We start from the raw sequence: 9794 nt of genomic DNA on the forward strand, positions 1-9794 counted from the left end.
CCCTATCCTATAGCCATACTGATGAATATCTTGCATATTACCATAGAACCTTCATCTGGCGATGGATGGAGATAGAGACAGAGACCCACACTGGAGGACCGGACTGAGCTCCCAATGTCCCATTGAGGAGCAGAAGGAGGGAGAACATGAGCAAAGAAGTCAGGACCACAAGGGGTGCACCCACCCACGGAGACAGTGGGGCTGATCTATTGGGAGCTCACCAAGGCCAGCTGGACTGGGACTGAAAAAGCATGGGATAAATCCTGACTCTCTAAATATGGCAGACAATGAGGGCTGCTGAGAAGCCAAGGACAATGGCACTGGGTTTTGATCCTACTTCATGTTCTGGCTTTGTGGGAGCCTAGCCAGTTTGGATGTTCACCTTCCTAGACCAGGATGGAGAGGGGAGGACTTTGGACTTTCCACAGGGCAGGGAACCCTGACTGCTCTTCAGACCGGAGAGGGAGGAGGAGAGGGAAATGGGAGGCTGGGAGAAAAAAAAATAATTTATTCCCAGAAAATATGTCATACTTATTATACTATTCAAAAAACTTTCCAACAAACTAAAAATATAACTTTACTTGTCTTAATTAGTGAAGTTACAAGAAATATTGTAAACTCCCAGAAAATAGCAAAAGATGAAGAATTTTTTGAATTAGTTGCAAGCAGAAATGAGCTTCCCCCCCAGGAATGTAGAGTTGTATAACTTTTTAATAAATAGCAATTTATAATGCAATAAATTAAAATAAACAATCTCATAAACTGAAAAATAAAAGCATCTGACAAAAAAATCAACAAATCAACATCCATAAAAGGAAGAAAAAAGTCATAGAAAAATAAGAACAGAGAAATATTGTTTAACATATAAAAGGCTACAGAGGAAAATCTCAAGAACCAGGTGAATAGGTCACCTGTTTCCACCCCCCATGAGCAGAGCAGGCCAGTGTGCTGCAGGCTCCTCAGTTGTAGACTGCCTAGAAGCCCTGGGTCACAGAACATGACAAGAAAAGGAGGACATGGAGAAAAACCAGAACAAGAAAAATGGCATTGCTTTGTATATAACAATCTTCTTTTCATTACTTGAACTAGCCTGTTCTCCTAGCTCCATGTTGATAACTGTGTAGAAGAGTCAGAAATTAATCGGATGAACCAAAGGCATAATAGAGGCTAGGGTTAAAATGGTTAACAGTTACAACGAGGCATGGTGGTTTATGTCTTTAATCTCATCCCTCAGAAGACGGAGATCGCTTGGACAGGCATTCAAGTCAGCTGGGCTACATAGAGAGGCTTCATCTTACAAAGCCAACAAAACAAAACAAACCTTTGAAAGTCTTTATGTTATCCCATGTAACTAATATCTTTAATGGGGGTTAAAATAATGTGATATCTCAAATAGTTTGGTTGCTAAATTGTGAAAATTGCTAGAGTGATCACTAAAAATGTCAAAGCTATTTGAGGACTCACTGTTTGACAGGTATGCATTAGTTAAATAGTAAATACCATTTTAGAGTACATGCCTCATACAGTTTCTCACACAGGTTACCCAGGAAAATGTCCAATGACAGCTATCTAACTGAAGATGTAGAATTCACCATAAACTGTGCAGTCCCACATATATGCCTCTCTCTGTCAAAGTAGAAATTTAATTTTGCCAGTTTTTTTTAATGAACAAAAATTTGGTTAAGGATGTTATAATGTGTATTAAACTAAAAGATATTAAAGTTCAGGTTGACAAAGGTTGTGCCATTGTCATCAATGACTAGAAACAGCCTAGGAAACTTACATTGAAGTAAAATTAACACAGGATCCAAGAATTCTCTCAGACATATTATGGAAAAAAGAAAACATTAAGAATTAATGGTGAGGTAACACAGATGCACAGGAGGGTGAGGGCATCATAGAACATTAAATGACTCTTGGCTTCTTGAGGGAAATTGAAGAGAAGTCTTGAAGTTCATCATTGCCACACATTGCCCTATAACAGCCCTCTTTCTATGAGACAGACCTGTTTTCTATTTGTTAGTTCCTTTCATTTCTCTCTCTCTCTCTCTCTCTCTCTCTCTCTCTCTCTCTCTCTCTCTCTCTCTCTCTCTGTTTTCCCATTGGTATAATTAAGAGACAACAGCTGGGCAGTGGTGGTGCATGCCTTTAATCCCAGCACTCGGGAGGCAGAGGCAGGCAGATCTTTTTGAGTTTGAGGCCAGCCTGGTCTACAAGAGCTAGTTCCAGGACAGGCTCAAAAGCCAACATGTTCTATTACATAATTTAAACAAGCAACCTACCTTGAGGGTACTCCCACAATGGTATCTGTAGACTTCCTCTTGTTGCCCCATTTTTAGTTTGTCATCTCAGTGCCATCATATATCTTCCTTCAGAGGGTTAAAACAATCCTTCCATCTAGTCTTATGATTATTTTTCAACTCAGTTATTTAGATTTTACCATTGTGTCTCCACCTTTGTCAATGCTTAGTATTTTGCATTCCATTATGTAATTATCTTTGGGTTGAAATATAGTTGTCATAGTTTTCTTCAGTGATGTTCTGCAGTTGGTTAACTTCCTATTCGTAGGTACAAAACATCATTATTTATGGCTAAAATTAATTTTATGTTGAATTGAAAGTTGACTTTCATTTCTGTTGGTTCTGGAGAAGGCAATCTCTCTCTACATTTTTTGTCTGGTGACATTCCTGTAAGTCCAATGAGTTTTTTTTTTCCCAACAGTTAAGAATGTTCTTTTTCTTTCATGACCAACACTATAACAAACTTAACTAATTCTTAATTGTGAACACTATTAATGAGATGAACTTTAACATCATAAGCTGCCTCATTTTCTTGATTCAACTTTGAAGTTCTGACAGACACACAGGAAAGTGACTTTTTTTTTCCAGAATTTTCTTTCATGAGAGAACACACGCCAAGTGCTGCCCTGGGGATTGTAACATTCTCCTCAGCTTTGTTCCATCAGCATTGCTTAACCTATTCTACAGACGTTTCACTTTAAATTGGATTTTTTTTGTTTCCTAAATTTAATGTCTGAATCTTTTATAGCATATTTCTTGTCTTATTAAAACCATTTCTTCTTTTTATTTACTTGGACTTGGGCAATTTTAAAAATTAATGTTTTAAAGTCTCTTTTAGACAGTATAAAATCCTCTGTTCCTCCTCTGTAGTCCAGAGTGAGGCATGTTGTCACTGGATTTCTCTTTGTCATGTATCTTAATATTTCCTGCTGACTTCTCTTTTGGCCTGCCATACCTTGAGCTTACCTTACTTATCAATTGTGATATTTGGGAGTTTCTTCTGTATGTATAGACTAAAACTTTAAGTCCCGAGCACGTTTGTACAATGTGTTGGAAATCACAAATTCTCTTCTTGTTATACACCAGCCAAAAGGACTCTTCCACAGAGACTTCCTTTATTCTGGAGCTAGATTTATAAATGAATTTCTGGCCCAGCAAATCATAAATACAGGACCACTTTTGCCTTTATTGTGACCTCCAAGGAGAATCAAGATTCTTCCTTCATAGCTATAGTATCCATATCATTCCCATGGTTCACTGCCAAGTATTGCTGCCGAAAGCTCCTGTGCGTGCTGTATTACCGCATCACACCTCTGGCACCATCTTCATTCTTCAAAAGCGTTTTTCTAAGATGAATACATTTCATAAACACAATACAAGATCACCTTGTTTGCAAAACTGGTAGTGTTTTTGTAAACTTAGAAGCAATGAATTTAGTTTGTAGATGGAGCATGTGCTTTGTATATGGGAAACATAAGGTTTGAAGTAAACATGCCCTGATATTGAGTACACTAAAATCCATGCCAAGAATCGCCAGGAAGCAGACTGTGCGGCTATTTTGTCCCCGTCATCTGCACTGTTCATACATCTTTGTTTTGTTGATTTTGTTTTTAGAGACAGGGTGGTGCAGGAGGTCCTTCTGTTTATGTGTTGCTTTCAATGGTTAATCAATAAGGAAACTGTTTTAGGCCTGGAGATAGGGCAGAACTTAGGTAGGCTNGGTGCAGGAGGTCCTTCTGTTTATGTGTTGCTTTCAATGGTTAATCAATAAGGAAACTGTTTTAGGCCTGGAGATAGGGCAGAACTTAGGTAGGCAGGGAGACGGAACTGAATTCTGGGAGGAAGAAAGCAGAGTCAGAGAGGAGAGAGCCGCCATGGAGACGCCAGGTCAGACATGCTAAATGTCATGACCTCGTGGTGAACACAGATTAATAGAAATGGCTTAAATCAAGATGTGAGAGTTAGCCAATAGAAGGCTAGAGCTAATGGCCAAGTAGTGTTTTCATTAATACAGTTTCTGTGTGAGTATTTCGCGTGTAAGCTAGCCGGGCGGACGGGATCAAAAGAAGGCCCTTTCTCCTTGCAACAACAGGGTTTCTTTGTGTAACTTCTGGCTGTCCTGGAACTCGCTTTATAGACCAGGCTGGCCAGGAACTCACAGAGATCTGCTTGCCTCTGCCTCCTGAGTGCTGGGATTAACGATGCGTGCCGCCACTACCCAGCTTCATCCGTACATCTTTACTTACAACTTCAACTGCACTTTAACTGAATTCAATGTCATAGTAAACACAAATATTAACAGGAGATCGTTTCATTTATTTTAGAATGATTTTCATTGAAGTATGATTTCTCTTTTCTGGAATAAATTTTAATGAATTTAATTTAAGTATATTTTCCTTGATTTTCACTTTAATATTTTTCAAATTGAAATTTTGTTCAGTTTTTTTAACCTTCTAATTTTAGTTCTTGGATATTTAAACTCAGTTCCTCCTGCACTCTAGGCAAGTCCATTTTGAGCAGTGATTTTAAAGAAATATTTTTTAATTATTTTTTTGATTTTTGTAATTACATAATTTCCTTTCCCCTTCTTTCCTCTCAACTGTCCAATATACTTCTCCTTTCTCTTTTCCAGATTCACATTTTAAACAGTGTGTCATGATGGTTTTTAACACTAAAACACTAGTGACTAAATAAAAATATCCCTGTGATAAAGGGACTTGGAGAAAAGTGGAGAGAGGCTTGAGAAGGTAGGGAGGGAAAAGGGAGTGTCAGGATGAGAGTAACCAGAATGCATTAGACACACATATGAAATTGTCAAAGAACAAATTAATAAAAAAATGAAGACTATATTGAAAGGCACACTTGTAGTTATATAGGTCAAAAACAACTTTACAGAGAGCCTTGACTGGGCAGTCACTTAAGAACCAATACAGTAATAACTAGCAATAAATACTGGAATTCAAATGTTTTTTATTCCAGCTAACAGTATTGCTGCAAAATAAAGCACTATTATGCTTTTTTTTTGGTCTCAATTTGGGCTGTTTTTGGGGCTCAATTTGTGATGATTTACTGGATGATCTCAATATAAATTCAAAACAAATAGATATCATATAGAAAATTTTATAAGCTCATGGATTACCTGAGGACTCACAACCACCCACTTGCTCTAGTGACAACTTCTTCAACCATGTGATTTTCCAACTGGATATCAACAGCACATCAACAAAGTTTGAGTATTCTTAATGTTGACTCAACATTAAAATGATTCAGCATAAGAGAAACTTCTTACATTTAATAAATGACCCCCAAATACTACACACTCCATTAATAATTAAACATTATAATTACCTAGGATTATCAAAGCAATTTCATATATTATACGTAACTAGAGAGCCATAATCACCCATTGAAAGTAGAAAAACCCCTGTTGCTATTTTAAATATTAAAATGCATAGTTGCATACTGAAAATTTAGTAATATATAGTCTTAATCATAAATGATTAATTCGACTTTTTAACATTTCTTTTTATTTACAGTAAATCAGTACTTGGTGTAGATGGATAAACAGACAGACAGACATATTGATGATAGATACTAGAAAAGTAAGATTTGGTTTTTGTCACTGCTGCTGTCTCTGCCTGATACATGCACCAAAATCTACGCCAATTTCAAACATCCTAAAGGACTAAAGTAAACAAACTGACATTAGCAACATTATAACAATTCTTAAAATTCTGATAAAAAACCTTGATTATGTTAGCTCAGCTTTGACAGACATGCAAATTTCAGTTTAAACCTCTAGTTGCTTTCCTTTCTGATGACAGCAATGTATCTATCTCAATGACCAACTAACAATTCTGGCTTCCACAGCAATTAGGAACTCTCTCAACCACGAAATGGTATAAACGAAGCACCTGCTTGTCTTCATGGGAGTTATTCCTCTGTAGGAAACAAAGTGGCCCATGTGTGCTCCGGAAATGACAACAATTTGCCAATTTCATGGCAGAGAGATCAGGCCACAGCCTCTCTACCCACTCTGATGATACACGTGGCTTGCGACAGTACATTTAGAAGCTGACTCAAAAAAGACAGAAAGAAGTGCATAAGCCGGAAGCAAGCAAAAAAAGACGTTATGGGTAACTCTGCAGCTAATGGGAAATAAATTTGTGAGCAATTTAAAGAAGGCATAAGATGAATTTCAGGCTGAGAAATACAGGGTCAGGAACTGAAATAGGTGGTGATAGAAACAGCAAAGTTAACAGGACATGGGGACGATGCTGCCACCCAGTCATGCTTTGTCAAACAGGAACAAATATTTTGGCAGATTTCCCAAGCATCTTAGAGAGCCACAGCACAACACAGGAACCATGTTTCTGTGGTGTCCACTCTTTCTGGAAACACCTAGCAAGTCCTGGAACTGAGTTGCTGGCTTACATTTAGAGAGGAGTGTGGAATGTGTGTGTGTGTCTGTGTGTGTGTGTGTGTGTGTGTTGGCTTAACTCTTATCTGGATAGGTAAGATAATTTTAGTGGCAGGGTAGTGTGACGCAGGCCTTTAATCCTAACACTTGAGAGGGAGAGGCAGGTGGATCTCTGAGCGTGAGGCTGAGTTCCAGGACAGCCAGAACTACACAAAGAAAAACAAAAGAGAATTTCAATAAAATAAGTAGCATTTACTGATTATTTCAAATAGTAGTGAATAGCTAAATTTTGAGAAGGATCCCATGAACTTCTTTTTTTTTTTTTTTTTTTTTTTTTTTTTTTTTTTTTTTGAGACAGGGTTTCTCTGTGGCTTTGGAGCCTGCCCTGGAACTAGCTCTGTAGACCAGGCTGGTCTCGAACTCACAAAGATCCACCTGCCTCTGCCTCCAGAGTGCTGGGATTAAAGGTGTGCGCGCCACCACTGCCCGGCTTCCCATGAACTTCTTATTCCAACCATTTTATCTATCTATATCTTACCAATTTGCAGAAAAGATGGGGCACAGAGCATTATTAGCCTCACTCAGTCACAAGAACTAAACAAAGCATATTGGTTGTAAGGTCCATGCCTTCATAGACCTTCATTAAATGTCTAATGCACACGATACTAGTAAATTTTATTGTCTTTGATTTTGTCCTATAAGCATACACATTCAGGCAAGTGCATAGTTTAGAAACTGATAAACAGTCTAAAATCAACTGACAAAATTTGAGAAGAAAGTGTGTCTCTCTTTTCACGTCTTTGATTTCATGGTAAAGAAATAAAATTGAGCTCGCAGTAGTGAGGATCTCACTCTGTCATGCCTACCACCTTGAGCTCATATGTCTTGTTATTCTTCAAGCTGATATCTGCTATGGTCACTATTAGAGCCATATCAGAAACCTCGGAATGAATAATGTGAATCCCACTAAACTGCCTATCCTCTCCTCTTCAACACACACAGAAGTTCTGAGACAAGTATTAACAAGGAGAAAAGACTTTTAAGACCAGACGGATTAACTATTTTCTACACAGCCTTGAATTCTTGGCCAGCAGACAATGATCACTAGCCCATGTGACTTCATCAACATCTCTGGCTTCTGCAAATGACAGCTGTGACAAGGTCTCCAAAACTCTAAGCCTCAGCTTTAGCCACATTATAAGGTTCAAAGCAGTAGTGCCATGGCTGGTTGTCTTTATGGCTGACTGAATAACTGAGAGGCACAGTCAAACAAAGGTAAGTATCTGAGACTTGCTTTTCCATTGTCATGGTCATTGCTGTAATTTGATTTATTGTCTATCCTCTTTCATATATTTATGCTGTCTTGGTCTCCAGTTGAGCTTCTGGTTCCTCTACTCACATCCGCACTACTGCACTGCGGACTAGAATTCCACAGTCTAGCAAAACACACAACAGAACAAAATTCCCTAGACTCTCATATCTTGATAGACACAGATTCTCTGTTCTTACTTTTAATTTGCCTTCTCTACAACCTGGTCCAAGCTGTTTCTGTAGATCGTCCTTTAGTCCGAGTTAGAAGAGAAATAAATAGGCTTCCTCCATTTTCAACAATACTACTCTCAAACTATTACTTTTCAGTGTGAGGACTATAAATGTCTAAAGCCTTGTAATAAAAGATATTTATGAATTTGGGGGCTGCAGAGATGGCTCAATGGTTAAGAGCATCAGTTGCATTTCTGCAGGACCCGAGTTTGAACCGTAGTACACACATGGCAGCTCACAGCCATCTCCAGTTTCAGGGGCTCCAGTGCTTTCTTCTGCCTTCTGTATTTACTATGTATGCACGTGGCGCTGAGACATACATGGAGACAAAACCCTCATATACATGGGATAAAAAAAAGCAATTAGAAAAGACATTTAGCTCTACCATATGCTGGTGCATTCAAGCTGCTTAGTGACTTGCACTTGTGATTTAAATCTTGGTATATTCCAGCGAGCTATTCATCACTCTCACCATTTTCCTATCCCTCATGAGCTGCTATTCTGAGTGATTGCCATCTTAATGGTCCCATCCTTGATTTGCATTGATTGTAATTGCTTCCTTTCCTCCATGCTCCATTTAAATACCATGAGCTTTGCACATAGCTTTGTTCTAAGCCAATCTTAAATACTTCCACAGCACTTGATCTCAAAAAAAAAAATCTTTCATCCATCTTCTTTCCCTTGCATACGTCTTGTCATCCATCTCTCTTGTCTATTCTATTGAGCATTGCCCTATGATCTATAATTCACATGATGCTCTTGATAATGCCTTTAATCCTCTTGTCTTCTTGCCCTAGCCTGACAGAAACCCAATTCTGGATCTCTGCGTGTGAGCATCTCTATTAGTTCCTTCTCATGTTACTCTAACAAAATACTTAACGAAAGTGACATAAGAAGGGATTTAGTCAGAGGACACAGCCCATCATGGTGGGGATGGTATGGTAGTGGGATCAGGTTCTGTCTGTGGCAGCAGACAGATCATGAAATGCCAACAAATAACAATCACCTATTTTTTTCCCTTTCTCCATAGCCCATAACCTTGTTCAGAGGAGGAGCTTTTCCCCCATCTGTTAACACTTTCTGGAAAAGTCCTTATAAATATAAATAAAGGTATGCTTCCTTAATATTCTAGGATTTTGGTAATTCTGTTAGGAAGGCAACTAAATTAATCATGGCGAAGACCCTGTTTAGGTTACTGCTGACAGCTGGTGGGATAGAATGAATGCTACCACAATAAATGTCCCTGTTTCAAACACCAATACTTCATATGTGGGTTTGCCTAGGTTCTCCTTGTGCCCATATTTCATGTGTCTTTCATATATTTCCTTTTTTCCACCTTTACACTTGCCAGGTAACACTGACCTTCCTTCACAGGGAGTAACTGAAACAGACAGTTTAGAATGTAAAATATCACTTCATGGAACCCTGATTGCCCTTTGGGCTGACGAGGGAGGGGGACTTGATTGGAGGAGGGGGAGGGAAAGGGGAGGCGGTGGTGGGGAAGAAACAGAAATCTTTAATAAATAAATAAA

At 38.5% G+C, this 9794-nt stretch overlaps 1 protein-coding gene across 4 annotated transcripts in view; it reads right to left on the minus strand.

Annotated features, from left to right (window-relative positions):
• Positions 1-9794, minus strand: part of Khdrbs2 (KH RNA binding domain containing, signal transduction associated 2) — a 396449-nt gene that overhangs the window by 181593 nt on the left and 205062 nt on the right. The gene's annotated exons all lie outside the window — the stretch shown is intronic.

Source organism: Alexandromys fortis, unplaced genomic scaffold (assembly GCF_014885135.2).
Source record: "Alexandromys fortis isolate MF-2015 unplaced genomic scaffold, M_Fortis_MF-2015_v1.1 scaffold_20, whole genome shotgun sequence".
NCBI classification, from domain to species: Eukaryota; Metazoa; Chordata; class Mammalia; order Rodentia; family Cricetidae; genus Alexandromys; species Alexandromys fortis.